At 34.7% G+C, this 24283-nt stretch overlaps 1 protein-coding gene across 1 annotated transcript in view; it reads right to left on the bottom strand.

Annotated features, from left to right (window-relative positions):
* Positions 1-24283, bottom strand: part of Samuel (SAM-motif ubiquitously expressed punctatedly localized protein) — a 166451-nt gene that overhangs the window by 140458 nt on the left and 1710 nt on the right. The window lies entirely within an intron of this gene.

Genomic DNA, 24283 nt, shown 5'->3' with positions numbered 1-24283 from the left:
GGCCAAAGAGAGACACAAGAGAAAATAATACCCTGGTTGACATTTGCTCCCAGCACTGGGATTGGGTGGCCCACATTCACACAAGAAATACGCACACTTATACAAACAAACCGCTCGCATTTTGTACATCTCAAATATCTGGTCAATTCTCTGTGGCTTTTTTAAAACACCTGCCTCCTGTATTAGGTGTTTAAGAAAAGGAAAAAAAATGTTTTCTCAGGCTCGGCAATTAATTTCTGAGGATGTCCGGTATATCATTTTTTTATTATTTCCTTTCATCGTTTGTTTTTACAGGAAGCTGGTCTAATGCTTCAAAAATCGTTCCTCAGAAGACTCGTAAATCTTTCTCGGCAATTCTTTTCGTGTCTTTCGTTAACGATAATGTCATCAGCCTATTTGTGATTAGTTGAGAACTGATTTGTGATTATTTAACGGCCATGTTCAGTCCTTAGACTGGTTTAAAGTCGATTAGAATTTGATTTATAAAGAAACGATTTAATTACTTTTAAAAATGAACGGAAAAAATGTTAAAGAATTTTCCGTAAACCTTCCTACAGCATGCAGTTTGAATTTATGCTCATGGTTTCATGCTCTGATCGATCAAAAATCAGCCTGAACTTAGTTTCGGGGTTTTTTTTTAACATGTACTAGGATTAGAGATTTCCTACAGGGCTTAGATACCCATTATGAAAATTCTACAGATCGTTCTTAAGAGTTGTAAGTCCAGCCCCTGACGCGGTGTTAATTAAGATAGAAAGCGGACAAGGAAATAATTGGAAAAGCGACTTCTAGGAAAAAAAAGGGAAAATGAGGAAAGCTAGCTTAATCCAATTTTCACTGTGTGGGCGGGCATTATCATGTTTAGAGGATGATTTTTTTTGTCGATTCAGGCCTTTCTATTGTTAAATTTACCTCTAACACATGGTAGACTCGCATAGCTAAGATGTATTGTTGGTTTAATAGGTTCGATTCCCCTGGTCTAGGCTTTAGACTTTATTTAATGGTTAATATGAGAAATTTATAGTAAAGTATGTTAGGCGAATATAGGCTAGACCCGCAAAGCTAAGGTGTATTTTTGGTTTAGTGGGTTCGATTCCCCTGGTCTAGGCCTTGGATTTTATTTAATGGTTAATATGAGAAATTTATAGTAAAGTATGTTAGGCGAATATAGGCTAGACCCGCAAAGCTAAGGTGTATTTTTGGTTTAGTGGGTTCGATTCCCCTGGTCTAGGCTTTAGACTTTATTTAATGGTTAATATGAGAAATTTATAGTAAAGTATGTTAGGCGGTTAAAGGCTAGACCCGCAAAGCTAAGATGTATTGTCGGTTTAGTGGGTTCGATTCCCATGGTCTAGGCCTCGGATTTTATTTAATGGTTAATATGAGAAATTTATAGTAAAGTATGTTAGGCGGTTATAGGCTAGACCCGCATAGCTAAGATGTGTTGTTGGTTTAGTGGGTTCGAATCCCATGGTCTAGGTCAGTGGTTCTTAACCTTTTCACAGACGCGGAACACAATTATATGTATATATTTTTCTCGCGGAACACTAACATTAAATAATTTGAAATTCGGTATTTAGCAAGAACTTAAAATTAAATTCAAATTAAAAAAAAAAGGGAACAATTTTTTGTTTTCGTATCTTTCCTAAGTTTCTAAATTTCAATACATTTAAAATTGAAATTTCGCGGAACACTTGGACCATATTCGTGGAACACCGGTTAAAAACCACTGTTCTAGGTCTTGGATTTTATTTAATGTTTAATATGAGAAATTTATAGTAAAGTATGTTTACTAGTCGCTTCCGTCCACGACACCTAATTTAGTTAGTTAGACGTAAAGCCCGCCTGAAAAAAAAATAGGCAATTACTTTATTACATGGGTAGAGTGCAATTTAGTTGCAGCTTTTCTCAATTTTAAACTGCCAATGTCTCACCAGATCCACAAATGTTCTCTTCTTGGACGTGGCGTGACAACGATTAAAAATTCATCCCTTTTATAGCCGGAAATGGGCTTCAGTGGCACCACTTTTCATCTTTTGCAATATTTACGCCAAAACAAAATAGAGATTTTTTTTTTACTAACTTGAATCTTCCAAATACCTCAAATTTTAGCACGCTCGTTGGTACCCAAGACCCAATTATTTGAACCTATCAACTCTCAACCAGTTTTTTTTTTTTTTGTTTTTCAACACATTCAACAACTTCCACGTTAAAAATTCCATGTTTTAGTAAATTCTAAAGTCAGCAAGTCCAGTCTGCTTACTTTTGCTAATTATCTTTCTTAACATAACACTGCACTTTGACCATTTTCTTAATGAATGGAATAGTGACAATAGAAATAAATACAAAATGTCCATTTTTGTAATAATGAATGAAATATCAAAAAACCATCATAGTCAGCATTACTATAATTTTTTTTTTTTCAGAATATTGCTAACTATCATCCAAACCATTTCCGTTTATCAACTCATTCATAATTTCTTTCTATATTTAATTGTTCGCGTTTATTTGTAAGCATTTTTTTAGAGTTTTACATTGAATAATTTGATTCGTTATTTTTCATAAAATCTAATTTTTTAGATTTTGATTGACCGTTCAAAAGCTTTCAGCCAATAGTAAGACTTTATCATTTAGTTTTCCCTAAAATTTCCCAAAAAATCTGTAAAAACGTTTTTCTTTACTTATTTTTGGATTTCATCAAAATGCCGCATTTGGTGTGAAAATTACGAAAACTGTAGCTTCTTTTTTGTAGATTTATATTTCTTACAATCTTTAAGAATATCGATTTTTGTATATATTTCAACGGAAATGCACGATTTACTAGGGTCGTTTGAAAAGTCCGTGCAAAAATAAAAACTACTTAATTTTTTGGAGTAAACCTTTTTCATTTTTCAACATAGTCTCCTTTTAGGCTTATACACTTCGTCCAACGCTGCTCTAGTTTGTTGATCCCATCCGAATAATAGGATTTGTCCAAGTCTGAAAAATAGCCATTCGTTTCCGCAATCACCTCCTCGTTTGAATAAAATCTTTTTCCCGTCAGCCATTTCTTCATATTGGGGAACAAATAGTAGTCCGAGGGAGCCAAGTCTGGAGAATAGGGGGGATGTGAAACGAGTTGGAACCCTATTTCCATTAATTTTGCGACCACAACTGCTGAGGTGTGAGCTGGTGCGTTGTGCGTGATGGAAAAGGACTTTTTTGTGGGCCAATCGTGGGCGTTTTTCTTGCAGCTCGGTTTTCAAACGGTCCAATAACGATGAATAATATGCACCTGTAATAGTTTTACCCTTTTCCAGATAGTCGATGAGGATTATTCCTTGCGAATCCCAAAAGACAGTCGCCATAATCTTTCCGGCCGAAGGAACGGTCTTCGCCTTTTTTTGGCGCAGATTCCCCCTTGGTAACCCATTGTTTAGATTGTTCTTTGGTCTCAGGAGTGTAGTGATGTATCCATGTTTCATCCACAGTGACGAAACGACGCTTAAAGTCCTGCGGATTCTTCTGGAACAGATGCAAACCGTCCTTGCAACACTTCACACGATTTCGTTTTTGGTCAAGCGTGAGCAATCGCGGCACCCATCTTGCGGATAGCTTTGTCATGTCCAAATGTTGATGCAAAATATTATGTACCCGTTCATTCGAGATGCTCACAGCACTAGCAATCTCACGCACCTTCACTCTTCTGTCATCCATCACCATATCATGGATTTTATCAATGATTTATGGAGTAGTAACCTCAACAGGGCGTCCAGAACGTTCAGCGTCACTTGTGCCCATATGGCCACTCCGAAAATTTTGAAACCACTTATAAACTGTTCTAATCGAAGGTGCAGAGTCACCATAATGTTTATCAAGCTTCTCTTTAGTCTCCTGAGGCGTTTTGCCTTTCATAAAGTAGTATTTAATCAACACACGAAATTCTTTTTCGTCCATTTTTTGAAAATCACTCGACTTCCTCGATTCAAACGAATGCCAAACACAAAGAAATAGACCGATCTGGCTGAAACTTGGTGTGTGTTCTTCCAAGAGATGCTACCTAACTAAACATAACCTCGATACGCGACAGTAGTGCTATCTCTCTGACTTTGCACGGACTTTTCAAACGACCCTCGTACTGCCTCCTGAGTCTAAAAAAAAAAAAAATATCAAAAACTGAAAATTATGGGAAGCTAAAACTTGATTACTGTTCATTATTTTTGGTGACTGATTCATAGTTTCAATAGGATGAAAAAAATAATTGCCATTTCAGTCATGATACATTTATTCTGCCGGAGCTTTCGACCTAGGGACTAGGTCCATCTTCAGGGCTAGTTTAGAAAGTAATATTTTTACATTACAGGGTTGGCTGTGTCTTCTGTCTTGTCTGTTCATGGACTGAGTGTGATCGATCTGTGTCTTGACCCTAAGTCGAGACATTTTGTACACAAATTTTACCCTTATTAGGGTTCAATTTGTTATTTTTAAACATTTCATTCAAGAGAATTTGATTAAAATCATTTCTTGGACAGATGATTGGTAGGCTTTTACTCTAAAGTACTATTTCAGTATAATTATTGGGTTTTACTAACTTTAAAATAGAACAACCGGAAATACCACGTGATTTTTTTTCACTTTTCTGAGATATTTTTTTTAAAAAATGCCTCCCTAGACTTTGTATTTTCAATTCATAAAAGTTGATCTGTAATTTCTACTCAAATAATTTTCGTAGCTAATATTTTTAAAAGGCCATTCTGAGGGCTGATACGAATAGCCTTCCACCCCCTTAAAGTGCCATTTTGGTAAAATGTACAGTTTTACAAAGATACAGTTAGTAAATAATTTTTTTAAAAACAAAATTATAATATTGATAGTATCGTACGTGAAGTGCGCATGTCAGTAGGAAGACTATTTGCTGTAGGTCCTTGAGTCTGTTACATTAGACATTATCATATATCATTTTTTATTATTATTATTATTATTATTGCATAAAAGGTGAGGTGAGTGATAATTGTGGGATAAAAAAGGAAAGAAAAAAAAAGTCTTTCATTTTAAAAATGCAGACATAAACACTTCAAATCAGTATTACCAACTGTTCTATATAAATACGAAAAAACCGTATGATGCGTCATGCTGCTGTTTTATACGCGCTCTCTGTTCAATGTTCCAACTATCTTTCTCTTGCTTTTTTAAAGAACACTCTTCTTCCAATCCCTACTTCTGGCTAATTTGTCGCAAGTGTTTTGTCAAAAGTGGTCATAGTACTTGAAAAATATTGTTTCAAATATAACTAGTAGTTATGGATTTGGTTTATAGAGTGCTCTGTCATCTTTCTTAATTTGTTGAAACTTTATTTGTTTTATAAAGAAACAAATTTGCCAAATTTGTTAGTTTTAATAACCTCTAAATCATGTGCAATTCTCAACTTAAATAATGACAAATTATTGCAATTTTTTACTAAACTAATGTCATTTTGTTTTTGTCTAAAATGAAGCTATAATTAATAAATTCAACAGTTTAATTGGGCATTTACCGTTTCCTAAAATGAAATTTACTTTTTGGTTTTCGAAATCAATTGAAAGAAAACCAAAACTAAATTTGGTTGTCTAAAAGATTTGCAGTATTTTTTACTTAAATGCAAGTTCTGCAATAAAATTTATATTTTATTTCTCGACGCTGGAGTTCCACAGGGCAGCATTCTGGGCCCTATTCTCTACTCCATTTACACTTCAGACATACCAACTGATCGTAACTAAAACTATTCACTCCTACTTAAACAATAGAAAGTTCCGCGTCTCACTAAACTCATCCTTATCTCTTCCCCATGAAGCTACTGCTGGAGTGCCTCAGGGCTCTATAATAGGACCGGTCTTATTTCTCATTTATTTCAACCTAATGCTTCGACCAAAGGATGTTCGACTGGCCTTGTATGCTGATGACGTCGCTGTCTATGCTTCGTCCTGGAGATTAGACACGATAGTCAGCAGGCTTACAAGGGCCATGTCATGTATCGACCGTTTTTTCACAAAGTGGAAAATAAAAATTAACCCTTTAAAGACAGAGGCTATCCTTTTTACCAAGCGCAGGCCGATCTTGTATCGACATGTCCACTTCAGGGGACGGATTGTGCCGTGGGCTGCCACTATCAAGTACCTGGGAGTAATAATGGATCGTGGGCTGACCTTTACCCCCCACATAAAGGACAGAGTAAATAAAGGTAAGGCAGCCATTCGGGTGTTATTCCCGCTGTTCTGCAGGGACTCTAAACTGTCTCCTGCTGTACAAGGTAGTGGTTAGGCCCATGTTACTTTATGCTTGTCCCTCTTGGAGTTTGGCATGTCGATCCAACATCGCCTCGCTACAGATCCTACAAAATAAATTCCTCAGGCTTGTGACAACTTCCGCCCGTATTATATACTTACACTCTAACACCAACATGGACTATATAGAGAACTACATCAAGAACCTCGCTACTGGTTTTTTCAGCAAGTGTGAATCCAGTCACAACCACCTATGCAGATTTATAGGGGACTATAGTTTGGACACGGTGCACAGGCACGGAAGAGTTAGGGACTCCCTTAAATAAAACTTTCCTTGGAGGCTGAGGGTTTTTCATAGTTTTTCCCCTCATTACTTACTTGTACTTTTATTTATTTTTTTTATTTTGTAACAATAGATATTTTGGAGGTTATAGTTTTTATTGCTGGAACTCCTTATGTACATATGTATATACTTAAATGTTAAATAAAGTTTATTCATTCATTCATTCCAACTGATCGTAACACCACACTTCTAACATACGCAGATGACACCGCCTTACTGTCCACTAATCATGATCCTGTACTTGCTCACAGAAAGCAGTCTCATCTCTCCACATTAGAACAGTGGTTCAAGAAATGGGGCTATTAACCTTAACGAAAGCAAATCTCAAAATATCACCTTCACTCTTCGGCGCATTACTCTTCCTCCAGTCTTCTATAACCTAACTCCTCTACCAGTAGTGAACGTTGCCCGCTACCTTGGGCTTTACTTGACTTAGACCGAAGACTTTCTTGGAACCCCCACACTAGACTTAAAAGAACAGAACTGGACAGACACTATCTACTACTTAAAAGACTCTTAGACGACAGATCAAAACTCTCTCTGGACAACAAAAGACTAATTTATACTTCTATTTTGAAACCCATCTGGGCGTACGGAGCAGAGCTGTGGGGTTCAACTAAACGCTCTAATCTCCAAAGGATTCAATCTCTACAATCTAATATACTTCGAACTATTGTACACGCTCAATTTTATGTCTCCCAACCTGGGACTATACACACTGACCTTAACATTCCTTTTATCACCGAAGTTGCTGAAAACACGATGCAGAAAACTCCACTTCAACCTGTAATCTCATATAAATTCTCTAGCTAAAAATCTTTCTACTGGAACTCTCCCTGATAACCCGGGGGACAAGACACCTTAAAAGACAGTGGCCTCGTGATCTCCTCTCCAGTGAAGAGAGTGGACTAACAGCCTAATGTTTGGGAGTGTTACCACTGAGTAACTTCTCCACACTTATACTTCTGTTATTCAATGTTACTCTGTTATCACTGTTACTTATAGCGCTAACGCGCTGATTGTAGCATAAATAAATGCAAAAAAAAATATATATATATTTTATTTCCAACTCTTCGTGTAAAATGCAAAGTTTTGTATAGAGTAGGTAAAATATCCTCGTACACATACTTCTTCGTGAGCCGTACAATTGCAGAACAGGAATTAAATTATTTAAAAAAAAAATCGTAGATTTACAAAGATATCACCATCCGGTTAAGATGATATACTCCTACATCCTGTCGAAAATAGTTGCTAATATTAATTTTTTTCAGAGGGGGGGGTGGAAGAAAGAACCTGTAAAATACTCATCGCAGACGTTCCTTAACTCTTCCTTCTTCGTAGAGATACTAGCCACATTTTCCAGAGAACTTTGGATAACCCTCGGCGATACCCTAGTCTAGATTTTAGCCTGCAGTGATAGTTAGATGATAAGTTCAACTATTTTAGATGTAGTATTCATTCATTGATGAACTACAACTTCATTATAATAACTGTCACAAAACTCTATCTACTTTAAGATAGGGAACAATTTAGAAACGTCTACCATATGTACAAACATTGGCCACTTTCGGTAGCCATCACTGAACTTTTATTACGCAGCGGATTAGATTACTTCCGTTTACAATTTTTAATATCCTCCAGTTGTATTGTAAATAACAAATTAATGTCAAATATTTTTTTACACAAATTACCCTGCAGATCAACGAACATTCTCGCCTCCCAAAGCTTAATCTTCTTCTTAAGCGTACTTCCGGTTTAAAAAGTATTTTCCGGCAATTAAAAGTAGTTGGTATTTAGTTGAGTGAATAGTGTACGAAGTTTAAAATGAATCGTTGGCGCTATTTTCGCACAAAAAGTAATAAAAACTGGTAAATTACTTCACCAAAATTACACTTCCTGTTGTCGCATTTTAGCCGGAACTACTAAAAGAGTACGAATAGCTAATAGTAACGGAACCCAAATACGAACCTTAAGACATGTACTTCCGGTGAATAAATACGATTTCTTTAAAAAATTTGGGCAATATCTCCAGAAAATATATTATTCTCTGAGAGTAAATTAATGGTCCTCTTTGTTTTCCAAAGAGTAATTAAATTTATTCTAATATACCGGATGGCTCATACTCAAAGAGCCCAGTTCAGAGCTGCTCTTTTTATAGCTCGGTGACTGATGACACTTCTGACCCGCTCAGGACGCAAATAGTTCCCTCTCTTACTCCCTCTCTCTCTCACTCTGTAATTCAAATAAAAGCAGACTCCATCTAAGCGATCGTTGTTGTGGTTTAATTGACAATGGTTTTGCTAATTAAACGTTGTCGATTAATTTCCGAAAATGAGTGATAGACAACAAATTATGTGCAACATTTTGACATTTAAAAAAAAACACGAGATATTTAATTTTTTATAATCTTATGTTGGACACCCTGATTAATTTTATCTAATAACACATGATGATAGCAAAGAGGACAGACTGCTTTATCTTTAGTTACACGCTTATCATTTCATTAAAGTAAATAACCGTTCTTTATTTTATGACGTCCAAGATGAGTTGAATATAATATATATATATATATATACATTTTTTTTATGTTTATAATTTTTATAGTAAAATAAATAAGGAAGACACGAGTCGTCCACGTGTGTATAACACGTGTACTTTATTTTTTGTGTTCACTTTTTATTACCTTGTCTTGATTGCATGGGGCACTTACTCTCCTCTATTATCTTCTTCAGCTTCTTAGGCCAACATCTTCTAGGGCGTTAAGTATTCTTACCCATGGATAAATGGTACATACCAAATCAACAAAATATGTACCCAAATTATCCTGCTATTTTTACTTTATAATACAATACTTTTACTAATTGAATACTTCCGCCTGTTTATTTAGCTTTTTTTTTTGCCCCTTCCCTTAGCGTAGGAAAAGTCTTAACCCGGAAACACCATTTTCCCGAAAGGTTTTTTTCCGATTTTTCCTCCGAAACGGGTCTAACAATTTTCCATGAAACTCATATGTTGAATGAATATCTATATATACAGTGGTCAAAAAAGTATTCATACACTAAGTTTTCTTACTTTATCTACTGAACTTTTGTTTCTAGGATGACTATTTCTTCAGCACTGAAATCAAAGATAGTAACAATGAATTTAATGCTCTCATTTTCTTTTATAAATATAAAGAATTGATTAAAAAGCAGAAAAATAAAACCCTATTGAAAATTTATGGTCTTATTTGGGAGCGAAAAATTCGAAAATTAAAATTGTTCTTCCAGAAAAGAGCTCATAACCAATTTAAAGAAATTATGGTCAGAAATCACTTCTCAAGAGACACTAAACCTGGTGGAATCTATTCCAAGGAGGCTTCAGGCAATAACAAATGCAAAGGGATTGCTTACAAAATATTAGGTCTTTAGTTTTGCGTTAATTATAACATTCAGACTGAGTGTATTAATACTTATTTTGCTTACAATAAATTATTTTTCTGCTTTTTACTGAATTCTTTATGTTTATAAAAGAAAATGAGAGCATTAAATTCATTGTTACTATCTTCGATTTCAGTGCTGAAGAAATAGTCATCCTAGAAACAAAAGTTCAGTAGATAAAGTAAGAAAACTTAGTGTATGAATACTTTTTTCGACCCGCTGTATATAAAAAACTTTTCTTTGAAAAATCCAAAATTCAAAATCTAAAGAAAATTTGACGAACGGAAGTCTAACTAATTTTAATGATTAAATTTTGCGTTTTCTATCGATTTTACCCTCACGAATGATCAGTTTCAAGGAAATTCACAGTAAATAGCGGTAAATGAATAGAGTGTTTGCTTCATATGTTTTTCACATTTTCTGAATAGCCATTACGCAAATTATCGAAATGCCAAATTTCATTTTGTTAAAAAATGTGTATTCACCATTTCCTGAGACTTTATTTCCGGTTATCTCTCTCTCTCTCTCTTTTATATTAAATGTGCGAAAAGACGAACATATAACAGCACATTACCATGAGTTGGGGGTGGCTTAATGTTGAGTTCCGCAAGAAATATTTTAAGGGCAATTTTCTGTACCAGTTGTTTAGGACGCAGACTCCACGATATCTGTTTGACATGTTTACTGCTAAGGGTGTACTGGACTTACGGACTACAAGGACTGTCCACACCAGACTGTACATACCAACTTACAGGACTGCTACCTATCAGAATTCTTTTTTCGTCACTGCCTGTAGACTGTGGAACGACCTACCAACGGACCTTACGAACAGGAAAACAATTTTTAATTTCAGATTTTTATTTTATGACTACTTATTACAGGAATTTAATAGGAAATAGTTTATTTATTTATTTTTATTATTTATTTATTTATTCTAGTTGTGAAAGTTATTTATAATTTTTTCTTATTAGTTTATATTTATTGTAAATAATTTTTTGCGAACAGCTGTTTGGATTTTATTTTATATTTATTATTTTAACCGAGAGTTTTTTTGAGTTTATTATGTAAATTTTATTTATTTTTGTTGCTCTTAAGGGACATGAGTCCCAGGGCATAATAAACGTATCTTTCTTTCTTTCTTTCTTTCTCTCTCTCTCTCTCTCTCTCCCTAAGTCAGCCAAAAAGGTTTTTGATAAAGTTATTTGATGATTGGTTTGCCTCTATTTTTTTTCTGCCAATTATTTTTACGCAAATTCCATACAATTATGAATTTTAATTAATCATTAGACCGAACATATGGACAAAAAGAGTATTTCCTACAACCCGATACAAACATACAAACATACTAACAAACAAAATGATGAAGCATTAGGACATATCGTGGTCTCTTGTGTTTAAAGGTCATCGTCACAATGAGGACCCCTCTCAGCAAAAAAAAAAAAAAAAAAAGTGTATATATATTCTAAAATGTCAACAAGATCACAAAGAATAACACAATGTTTTTCTCTTAGATGAACACTGTCGTAACAACCTCACTAAAAATAAAAAAAAATAAAAATCTACAGTTATCTACCGGGCACACTAGCGCTAATGTATATAAATGGCCAAAAAATAAAAAATAAAATTTTACCTAATCTGTTCCTGCTTTCTTCAATTATCCCGAAAAGTTGTTTTCTAATTCCTGATCGATTTTTTATAATTCCAGTTTCTTTGGACTGTTACTGGTTTTATTTTTGTTTTGCAAAATTTATACTCTATATTAAGGTGCCATTCGCAGATTATTAAATAGATTTCTTCCGCTGGCCAAAGTGGGAATTAGCCACTTTGGCACTTTTAATGTCCTTGCGGATATCCGTGTTCAATGATTACAAAAAAAAAAAAAAACCATCAATGTAGTCTTTCCTAATTAAAGTGCACAGTCTGTGGTTTTACTCATGGATATATTGTACTTCCCTTGCGGGGTGTGTGGTGTATGAAGCTACAGGTAGATAGATAGATAGATTAAACTAGGGCGGCCTCAAGGCCTTTGCCACTGCGACCTCTTTGGATCTATTGTGGCTCCCCTCACTCTAAAGCTCACCCTCCAGACCCTGTCCTTTTAATCAGACTCTTGATGCGGGAGAGCGACTTTTGGGTAAAGCTCACAGGCCTTGGTTTCCCTCTCCGAGAAGTAACATTCTTAGCCATAAGCTACAGGTAGCCGGTTACCTCAGTTTTTCCCGACATTCCCCTCTTTTCTCCTGGAGTTACCATACAGAGCCTGGATATGAACTAGGATGTTGAAGCGGAATACAACCTCTTTAAGGGGAGGTGAAGCATTGAAGTATCTGTGCAGGCCTTCCGGAAATAGGGTTTTCTAGTGAGCATTTAGTAAACATTTAAAGTTTAAGGATTTTATGACACTGTTAGCTGATTAAAGGTCAGTGATCAGTCGGGATGGCAGAATTGATCAGGAGGGTATTAAATAGGATAAAGAAAGCAAACGGTGTATTCTACCAAATAAGTACCACACTGATAGGAAAGCAGTTTGTTCAGTCTTGATGCTAAATTGGTGCTACATAAAACGGTATTTCTGTCTGTGCTCCTCTATGGTTCTGACGGTGCTGGAAAGGCATGCCAGTGAGCTGTCGGCTGCTGAAATGCAATTTCTAAGGCGCATCCTGGGTAAAACTATGGAGAGACTGTATCAGGAATGCGCGGATTAGAGAAGATTTTAAAAGTACAGCCAGCACGGCAAATTTTGGTGGCCCGACAGTTGTGGGATGGTTTGGACATATTCTGAGAATGGAGGATAAAAAGCCAAGCAAATGATGAATGCCAGATCTATATTGGCAAGAGAGAGCAAGAGTACATTGAAAGTCTCGGCCGAAATAGAGAAGGATGGCATCTCTTGCCGGGGATGAGAAGGATGGCATAGAGGGATAGGGATAGATGGAAGGGTTGGATTGAGGGGCAGCTTCTCCACGCCTCACGGCACAAAGGAGATATCGAAAGAAGAAGAAGATAGCTATTAATACTGAGATAAAATCATTCAAAAAATGATAATAATAATAATAATAATAAAATCATTTTTATTTTTCCAGACTCCTGAAAAAGGAGATAGGATTTAGAATCGTGCAGATTTTCAATTTTAATCAACGGATTAATGTTTTTTTTTAAAAATTTTGCCCGTCCATGTAAAGCGTTCGCAGTATAGTTAAACTTTTATATTTCCTTTTCTACGATACGATTCGATAATAAACAGTAAGAGACGCAATAAGCTAAATCAAATAACAATTCACTTGTTTTGTTCAAAAACGGAAAACAGCTAGCTCCAAAAACATTTTTTTAATTTTAAGCTCATTATCTGTGAAGCTTAATAAGCTCTATTAATAGTCTATAAAACTTCCGGTCGCTATAGAACAGAGAGAGAGAGGTAAACTTAAGCTTTCTTCTAGATGCAATTAAGTGTAATGAGCGGTCTTATTTCCTGCAAAACTTCGATAAGAATCAAAATTCTTGAAAAAAATACGAAAATTTGATAAAAAGCGGGAAGTGTCTAGTTACTGCATACATTTTTGTGGTTATCTTTAAATAAAATAGTAACAACGACATCTAATTTTCCATCTTTAAATATTGGTCTTCCATTTTGATAAACAGTAAACAGTATTAATGGCCTTCAAGTTCGTTTCGTTGCAATTTGACTCCATTTTAGATCATTTTCTAAAAATAGAAATGAACTGCCTGCTTTTTTTTTCTTGCTTTGTTTTGTTATTGTATTCTTTAGATATTAAATTATTTAGTGACCAAGAAAAGAGTAAAAACTTCTTTACATTAAAGAAATGTACCAATGAAATCCATGACTATAAAAATTAACATAAAAATTGTCAAAGTATTTTTTTTTTTTCATTGGTTAATAAAAATCAATCATATCCAATCATACCAGAGTTTTTAGAGTAAAGTTATTTAAGTTTCTTTTTTTGCTGCAATGAATTTTTGTTCTGAAATATTACTGCATTATAATATTGTTCTCTTTTATCTTTCATTATCAGCTGACTAGATCTACGTCATCAGTTTGTATAAATCACATTATCATGGACTAACTTCCTTTTCACTCAATTCAATATAATTTTTATGTACGACATAAAGAATAATAAAAAAAATCATGAAAGTTGACGGCAATAATAAATTCTTTGAAAGCAAAACTCTAGGAATAATAAAAGAAAAATCCTAAAGAATAACAATAATAAAAGATCAGTATACTGAAATATTTTTATTACCTCATAAACACTTGCGTAATAATCAGGGTTAGAAGGGGATAAAAAAATTCTCTTTTAGTTTTTAATTAAATTACATATTTTGTTTCAGTTCTTTAAGAGTTTTGCTTTTTTTTTAAAGCATTATTATTTTTTGTACTTCGTCAAGTTTGATTGCTAAGTTTGTTAATTAATAATCATCGTGTGTTAGAGTTAAAATTCTATTAATTTTTTTTGAGGGGCGCGACAACATCTGCGGCCCTTAGCAACCGGGAGCTTTTTTTTTCCAGTGTACGGCCGGCCTCTGTACAGTGTTCTCTCGTTACACTGAATAGTGAGCTCCTAGGGGAAGCACAGCAGCAGCTGGATTCCGTGTTAGAATCTAGTATTCAATACATTACGATGATATACGAGGTGTGGCTATTAAATAACTAGACTGATGCTGCTACAGAAGAACTATGCATGTGCCAAATATTAACAGCTGTGCAGCAGCGAAAAGCCTTCTCTTTTGATTGCAGCGTCTCTCTCGTGTTTGTAGAGAAATCTGTCTGACCGGAACCCATCGTTTGTGTAAGAGGTGTTTTAGTTTCGTTTTGCCGAAAACATGATACACTACACATGTAGTAGAGCAACGAATTGTCGTGAAATTTCACATCAAAACTTGACAAAAACCGCTACTGAAACTTCATCTTTTATTAAAAGAAGTTTATGGCGATGAATGTTGGATCATGTGCGCAAGTTTTTAAGTGATTCAACCGTTTCCAAGATGGCCAGAGAAGACGTCGGAGATGATGACCGCCCGGGGGGTCGCCCGCCCTTCCACAACCAAAACGGATTGAAAATATCGATTATAATTAATCAACATCAGGTGCTTGCCTTAACATGAAAGAGTAAGGAAAAAAAAACGACCCGATTTTGTGGAAGAACAAATCCACGGGGTTCTCCATCTATGACAACGCGGCCGGCTCACACTGCATTGTCTGTCAAGACGACGTTTCTAGCCAAGCACAAATCCGCTGTTTTAGGTCATCCGCCTTATTCGCCTGTGACCTGACCCCATGTGACTTTTTTTATCTGTTCCCCAAAAGTCAAATCTGCATTAAAAGGTACACGATTTTTCAGTCCGTTGAAGCTGTAAAAGGCGGCACGCGTTCATGCAGGAGCTCACAGAAAAAGTCTTCCAGCACGGTTTCGAACAATGGTATATTCGCATGGAGCGTTGTAGGGATAGGGGAGGGGTGTATATTGAAGGTGATAATAACTAAATTTATGTTTAAATTTAAAATAAAATGTTTGACAGCATCAGTCTCGTTATTCAATAGCCACACCTCGTCTTTAATATGTTTTATCATGTCTACGATCCTACATATTTTACAAGTACAATATTGGGGTATTTATTGCTATTTTATTTTAGATAATAGACTCCCAGCGGTGGAAATCAACAGCAGAAGTAGCTGTTCAAATTAATCCATAAAAATAATAACCCTTATAAATAAATAAAGAATACGTATATGGCCTTATTAAGTCCAAATTAAGTCATTGAACATTGTTGAGCAACTAGTATTATTAAATTGTTAAAGAAATGTTGATAGCACTAAATATTTGCTTTTATCATGCAATAATTGCGAAAGATAACTTGATCTGGATTTTGCGACATTTACTTTAAACTTTTTGTTATCGAGGACATCTGGAAAATTAGACATTTAAAAACAGCTGTTTTTTAAAAATAATATACATATGGCATTGAACTTTTTACGTGTCAAGTCTTAATATTGTTGGGGAAAAAGTAATTATAAATATGAATGAGAAATTGATTTTCTGATTATAAATAAAATAGGGACGGTTTATTTAGGAAATTCATAAAATAAGTTATCAATAATTTAACGAGAAACAATTACATCGTTTTCTCTCGTTTACGGGCTATTATTATATTCCCAAAATTGAGAACTTTATTAAATACGTAGTTGCTTACCCTTTAGATTTCTTAAATTGGAGGTACTTAGATCGCAGGGGCTTTTGTGGCACCGTACACTTCATCATTAGTTACTTAGAAACCGGTATGTGACAAAATTGTTTTAGATTAGATCAGACTAAGCCCATTTATACCAATGCTGAACAAATCTTGTGATGGCGATTTTATAGGGCTTTTAGTATTTTCCTAGAAGAAAAGGCCATGTTTCCCTAAATTAACATCCCATAAATTAGGAACCAAAAGTGCCAATAAACCTGGAACAAGGTTTTAAGTGAAAGTTATAGATTAAAAAGATTACTTTCGGTTTCAGTCGTAGTTATTTATTTATTTAATTTTTTTACCAAGCTTTTGACTTAGCAACTGTGTCATCTTCCGGTCTTATAGTTTATTAACAATTATTATGTGTATATGTAACAATTATAAGTTCTGAAGAGGTTCTATTGCCCCTAGGTTCAAAGTTCGGCAAAATAATAACAACAAATTCCAGCTGCTGACCCTTAGATTTTCTCTTCCTAGTGAGCTTCTTACAGCTCACCTGTCCGGTGATGGACAGTGTTGTCTGTAACGAGAGAATACTGTCTGGGGGTCCGGCAGTACACGGAAAAAAAAGCTTCGGGGCGCCAATAACCTTAGATGTTGACACGCCTTAAATCATTAGGAAAAATAATAATAAGAAGAATAAATTGTGTCTGAAATTGGGCTATAACCTTTTTCTCCATTGGATTATTGAGAATCAGTCGCCCCAAAAAAACGGAAGTAGTGGGATTCGTAAAGTTGAGATTTTAATCGTAAAATTACAATCAGATTTCCTGGCAGGCACCAATCTAATTATTAAGTTTTAGCTCCCCCGACTAATTTTTTTTCAATTTTAAAGATATTTTGTTTAAACACACGATGATTATTATTTAGCGGAGTCAAAATTTAACTCCAAAACTGTTATTTCCTTCCGGTGAGTACATAAAATAAGAAATTTTAGCCTGGTGAGAAGAGAAAGTACAGTTTTTCATATATTTAGAAAACTGTAATGTTTAAAATAGAAAATTTTTTGCTGGTTTTTTGAGGATAATAATTTAAAATTGATTAATTCAACTTGATATTCTTTCAATTCAATCGAAACTAATCGATTTATCGTGTTGTGAAAATTCGGAATTCGAAAGAAATACAGGGTGTCCCAAGCTATATGGATAACGACTTTTTCTCGGAAACTAAAAAATACGTGTTCCCTTAGTTTTTTTTGTTAGAAATCCAAATTTAATTTGTAAATTTTTTTCGGTGCATCCAGAAGCGAGATACAGGCACCAACTTCCTTTTTTCCAAGTGGGAAGGTGCGGTTTTTATTTCAGAAATTGATTCCTCTATTTTTTTTAAGAAAAATTTACTGGAACGGTTTTTTTCTGTGAGCGATATTTTAGAAGTTATGAATGAAAACATGATTCTTATAAGAAATGCCAAAAAGATAATATTATAACGGTTTTTTGATTGAATAAGAAGAAAAGTACTATTTTATTATAAATTTTTACTCCTCATTAATATTACAGATCATGCTCGAACTGACCTCCACCATCAGAGATGCATAGACATGCTCTTTCCTGCCAATTGTCCCTTACTGCCAAAGAAATAGATTCAGCTTTAACCGACTTACAGGCATCTATTATTCTCTGCTTTAGTTCATCTACAGATGCCATCCCGACTTGATTCTGATACACCTAGATTTAGAAATGCTTTTAGATAAGCAGAAATAAGAAAAGAAAGAAAAAAGTTATGGATAATCACCTTGTTTTTCAGGGATACCCAAAGGAAATAGTCCATAGGTGGCAAATCCGATGAACGAGGTGGCCACTGAAATAACCCGTGTCCCCCCCCCCGTGTCGATATAACACGCCCATCAAATTTCCTATCGAGATACGAGGGGGTACCCAAAAATAACCGGAATTGCGTTGCCGCGCATGGAGCTTATGTAGTACGCATTTCTGCCGCTAGACGTGTATAGCGCAATTCCTTGCCAGTTCAGTCCTGCCTGTGTTGTCTGCCTGGCTTGTTCTGTTCATCTGCAGTGATTGTTTTTACCAGCGCTGTTTTGTTCTTTTTTCGTTTTTTATGATGGCAAGTTTAAGTGAACAACGTGCAGCTCTGAAATTTTGTTTTCTACTCGGCAAAAATGCTGCTGAAAGTGTTTTAATGTTGAAAACAGCTTACAAAGATGACGCTATGGGAAAAACTCAAGTATACGAGTGGTTTACTCGGTTTAAAAATGGCGACATGTCGATTGATGACAAACCTCCATCAACTGCCCGAATCGACGAAAATGTTGAAAAAATTCGAGAGCTGGTGTTCACAGACCGTCGACAGACAATTGATCAACTGTCAAAGAGTAGTGGGTTATCTTGGAGCTCGGTTCAGCGAATTTTAACGGAAGATTTGGGGATGAAAAGGGTTGCTGCCAAGTTTGTTCCTCGAGTTCTGACTGACAATCAAAAAGAACATCGAGTTGAAACATGTCGTGCTTTGAAACAACAGCTTGAAACTGATCCAGACTTTCTGTCAAAGGTCATTACTGGTGATGAGTCATGGTGCTATGGTTATGACCCAGAAACAAAGCAACAGTCGAGCCAATGGAAGACGTCATCTTCACCCCGACCAAAAAAATGTCGTCAAGTCAAGTCAAACATCAAAACAATGCTGATTTGCTTTTTTGATGCCAAAGGCGTAGTCCATTCAGAGTTTGTCCCCCCAGGTCAGACCGTCAATCAAACCTTGTATTTGGAAGTTTTGAAAAGATTGCGCAATAGTGTTCGCCAAAAAAGACCCGATTTGTGGCAAACAGGAGACTGGTTCTTCCACCACGACAATGCACCTGCACACACAGCCATCTCTGTTACACAGTTTTTGGCTAAAAATGGCATGGTTCCGCTGCCCCACGCACCTTACTCGCCTGACCTGGCTCCGTGCGACTTTTTCTTATTTCCACGCATGAAAAAGGGCATGAAAGGTCACCGATTTGACAACATTGAAGAGGTCAAGGAAAAAACGAAGAAGGAGCTGTCAGCCATTTCTAAAGATGACTACAAAAAATGTTTCGAACAGTGGAAGCACCGGTGGGACAAATGTATTAGTTGTAATGGAGAGTATTTTGAAGGGGATAAGGTTGTTCTGTAAAAAATTTGTAAATAAATAGCTTTTAAAAAATAATTCCGGTTTTTTTTGGGTACCCCCTCGTATCTCTTTACATGCCTGATGGTGTTCTAGCTATCTTAGTTTCCGAGAAAAAGTCGTTATACATATAGCTGGGGATACCACGTATATCTAAACTGGAACTATCTGTTTAATGAATGGACTTTTTTTCCCCGAACATGGTTGTTTTGATTTTTCGTAATTTCATTAAGTACAAATAGATAACTATGATACTTTTCCTTTAATATAATTTTTCTCTCTAAAAAAAATTCGAGAAAATTTTTCCAATTTTTCAATCGGAAATAGTTTTATCATTTTCATTTATCGATGATAATTTAAATATCATCATATATGTCATGGAACGAAAATTATTGGAAAGAAAGTTTCGTGAAAAATTGTAAACGGAAGTAGTGTGATTCAAATACGACTCATTTTTCCTTTTTCTTCTTCCTCTTCTTCGTATCGTAATCTCCAAACGAACGGTTTCAATATTACTGAATGATAAACACCCAAGAAAAGATTGTTACCACTTGTTGCAGCAGCTGAATTACCGTTTGTTTCTCTTTGTTAGCTAGTTTATCTTCTTTCTTTTTTTACATTCTAGTTTATTTTTCTCCATCCTTTTAGCCAACTTTCATGCATAATCATTAATGATAATAAAGTAAAAGGTGACTAAAGATAAGAAATAATCACTTAAAGAAAAACAAAAAAAATTAATAATAAAACTAACGAAATGATTCATGAGGAAGTATATATATGTGCATAACTATGCCTGTTATATTAATGCAGGCTGATAGTGCATGTTTAACGGTGATAATTGTTTTTAATCATTTATCATTATTTAAATTATTTATCACTTGTATCTTGTGATAATTCCATTTTCACCTAATATTAATCAATAAAAACATTTTTTACTTTGTTTCGTTATCATATTTTTATTTCAGTTTTTCTTTTTAAAAAACTTTGCTAAAGAATGGACTTTTATATATAAAGAATTTTTTTATATATAATATCCTTTTATTGCGATCCAAGTAATAATTAAGCAATATCCTGTAATCCATTATTTTCGTAGGGACACTTAAAAAGGGCATCTGGGAGAAGTTTACCAATTTTCAAAGTACAATTTCTAAAAAAATATCTGTATTTGTAATGAGTGCCTGTATTTGTTTAACTGTGTATGTGTTTAAAGTGATGAGATGGATATAAAATTTTAGTTTCGAACGTAATTTGGGAGTCAGCATGCCGAGCTGACTGCCGTCAGGCTACGGAAATGCTTGGCCTGTCAAAAACGGCTATAGTTGGTTTTAGCAGGTCCCGGATCCGGCCAGTTGAGTGGTCATGCGTACCATCTTTTCAAATGCGGCCTTACCCAGTCTCGTCAATCTGCGCTGGCTGTGGTGAGTCCAATGAGATTGTGCGGCACTTTGTTGAGGTGTGGCCAGTTTATTCTAAAACTAGGATTTCTCGTCTTCGGGAGGTTGAATGGTTCCCCACCTGGAGATTTGTGTCATCTAGTAATCTTTACCAGAACTTTCTAGGTTTATTCCAGTGCACTGAGGCGATTGAGTCGCCATGCTCCCTAGTGTCCTGTTACTACTTTATTAGTTTATTGTATTGTCATCTGTGCAACCTTTAGCCGGATTTGTTGGTTTTAAAGCCCCGGTATCTCTCATGAAATGAGGGGTGGGCGGGTACAATGGGCATTTTGGATTGCCTGCGTTCCTTCCCCTTTTTGGTGGAACCGCCCTTTTAATACAATCTACAATGTGGTAGCGTGGGGTAGATTGGGTTACTTCTCCAGGATAAGTGTTACTTATTCTGGGATCCAATAGATAGCGATAGGATTATCCAGAAGCGCGTATTTGTTAACAGGAAGAAGATAGAAAACTGACCAAACGCTGAAAAGAAAACTAGGTGTAAGCCCCCTAATATGAAGTTGCCGACAATCAGGAAAAATGAAATAAAACCGACATCAAAGTTAAAAAAAGAAAATTACTGGAATCATTTTCACGAAAATCACTGGAAAATGTTTACAAATTTTAAATTCTGCTTCATTTTAAAGTACTCGTACAAATTAATGGTTTTGAGATTGTTAATTATAAACTGTTTTGACACTTCACAATAAGACTAACCACTTACACAATTTCTTAGAAGAATTTTTATTGGGGATAGTGTTTAAAAATAATTATTAAATACCCCGTAGGGAGGAAATGGACTAGCCATTTCTTCAGGGAACTTGGCGTCCCTGCGGGTATATCCCAGCCTAACAACACGAACATGAACACTGATAATCTCAACATTCACCCAAATATACATAGGGCTGCCGTGTCTCAGTTGATTTGTGAAAATATTTGGGTTTTCCGAAGCCACAGGAACCGTACGCTAGCCTTTATAAATAAGGGGAAAAAAAAACCCACACTTTCTTGCCCTGATATACTGAAGAATCGGAATGGGATCCCATTAGATCTTTAAACAGCGTATGGTTTTGTTTTTACGATATGAAAACATTTCAAAAGAAATTTTTGCGACCATTTTCAAGAAAACATATTTCTAAGTACAAAAATCTATATAGTAAATCGATTTTGGAAATGGATACTTCCGATTCATTTATTTTATCGAAAAGATTAGTTTCCAAATATTTTAGAAGATCATTGTGCCACCCAACTTGCCAATTTTTTAGTTTTATTGGCCAAACTTTCGCCCTACAGATACAGATTTCTAAAAATAAGTTCCGCAGCCCAGAAGATTACCTAGTCACACTTCGAAATCATGGTAATCAAATAATTGAAAATAATTAATAGTTATTTAAGTTATTTTCACAAATCAACTGAGAAAATAACTTAAATAGCACTTAATACTTATTAATTTTAAATAGTCTAAAAAAGAAATAGTTTTTAAAAAAGTCGCATGATGCTTATATCTTATTATCGATCTTATATTTTTTTGAGCCAATCAATTTTACTGAATAGTGAAGGTTTGCTTCGATAGTTTATTTATTTTTTTTTTTGCTTAGTTTTGCTCGTTTTTTTTGTCTGTTTGTATTTTTTAAACCGGAATTTAGCCTAAAAGGCAAGTAATCAGACCTATGAGCCGAGAGATAAGATAGATGTATATACTATATTCTATCCACTCTGCCCGCATCCCTAGTGCGCGATAAAAACAAACTATTGGACTATCTCCAGGTGTTAACGGCCCCGTTGGTCTTATCACTTTGAACCTTCAACTCAGCAGTTCAATTTTAAATTTTTTAAAAACAAATTAATAATTTTATATTATAATTTATTTTCTAACGGTGTTTCTTGGTTTTCGAGACCTTAGAATAGTTTCTACTCTAAGGCTAAGGCTCAGCAAGGAAATCTCATTAGTTATTGATTAAAATTGAATAATATTTATCAATTTAATGATTAAAATTATAAATTTGAAAGTTAGACTCCAATTCAAAAAAAACCGTTACATTCAAAATGCCAATCAGTTTTCGTTTAAGTACATCATTAAATTTATTATTAATTTTATTACAATTAGTGAATGATTAGTAAAGTTTTAATTATAATTACCTTTTTTAATTTTTTGTACTTTAACAACTTTTATTAGTGAAAAGTAGGACCGTTTAATTATAGTAGGTAATTAATCGTGATCTGAAAGGAAAAATAAAATATTAAAGATGTCTGGAGAAGAAAACTCACATTTATTTCTTTTGACTTTAATTGACTCAAAAAAAAGATTTTCCATTAAAATTATTTCGTGAAAAAAAAGAAAAGAAAATAGGTAATAAACAGTAAAATTATGAAAAATCGTAAAAATCAAATCCTGTACCTTCCAATTGGTTGACAAATTCTGGTAAAAAAAAAAAGTTTATGACGTCTTTCTGTTAAAGAATTTTCACGAAATATATATGTATATATATATAAACAGGACTTTTGGCGAATTTCCGTTTTTTGACAGACATACGCACGAATTGTCTTTGTTCCAAAAAAAAAAAGAAGAAAGAAAATACTTTTTCCAAAATTCAGGTAGTCTTTAAAACAGATATTTCTGGTTGAGAATTCAAAAATGGAAAATTTCAATACTTTCCTTGATTGTTGGGGGGATTCGAAACCCCCTGATTAAGATGTGTTAAGAAAGTGATGGTGAACCTATGACCCGCGGGTAAGCTTTTTCACTGACCCCAGACAATTGCTAGGGGCAACCATTTGTTTGTTTGCACGCGGGTTGATTTAGATTTTCTAATTGTGGTGGATAATTTATATTCTATCTGTATTTCTTTTTTTTCAATCACGCATTGACACAAAAGCAAATTAAATGCCTAATCTATAACCTTTCGTTTGATCATTACAGTTCTAAAACGTAAATGACGACAAATGCTTTTTGTAGTATTTGAAATAAAGCAAAAGTGTTTACAAAAAATATCAAATAAAATGTATAATTTTACTCATATTTGGTTTGTTAAATAAAAATCGACAACCCAAAGCACAAATAACCATATTTAGCTTTTTCTTCTGATAAAACACACTTTTTGTTCAGGTTTTGTTTTGTAAAAAGAGAGACTCCCATAGCCCTTTGTTTCGTCCCCGTTTTACCCCGTTAAGCCAACTGAATTTTAAAGATGTTTAGATTTTTTGAAAATATTCAGTTTAAAAATTTTTGAAACTTAACTCTTGTGCGCAAATGGGCATTAGTGACCCAAGAGCTAGTACTAAAAAAAAAAAAATGAACAAAATTTGACCCACGTCTCATAAAGGTTCGCCATCCCTGTAAAAATTAAGGCATTAAAAAGGAAGAAATATTATTGTCAAATTACAGTAATAATTATTTTTTTTTTTTTTTTTTTTTTGGCGCATCAACAGCTGAGGTCATTAGCGCCCGGAGCTTTTTCCAGTGCACTGCCGGCCTCCGGACAGTGTTCT

The sequence above is a fragment of the Rhodnius prolixus genome, unplaced genomic scaffold (assembly GCF_049639745.1).
Source record: "Rhodnius prolixus isolate KJV_2025 unplaced genomic scaffold, Rpr scaffold_7, whole genome shotgun sequence".
Taxonomy (NCBI): domain Eukaryota; kingdom Metazoa; phylum Arthropoda; class Insecta; order Hemiptera; family Reduviidae; genus Rhodnius; species Rhodnius prolixus.
This window is presented reverse-complemented; position numbering and strand designations above follow the sequence as displayed.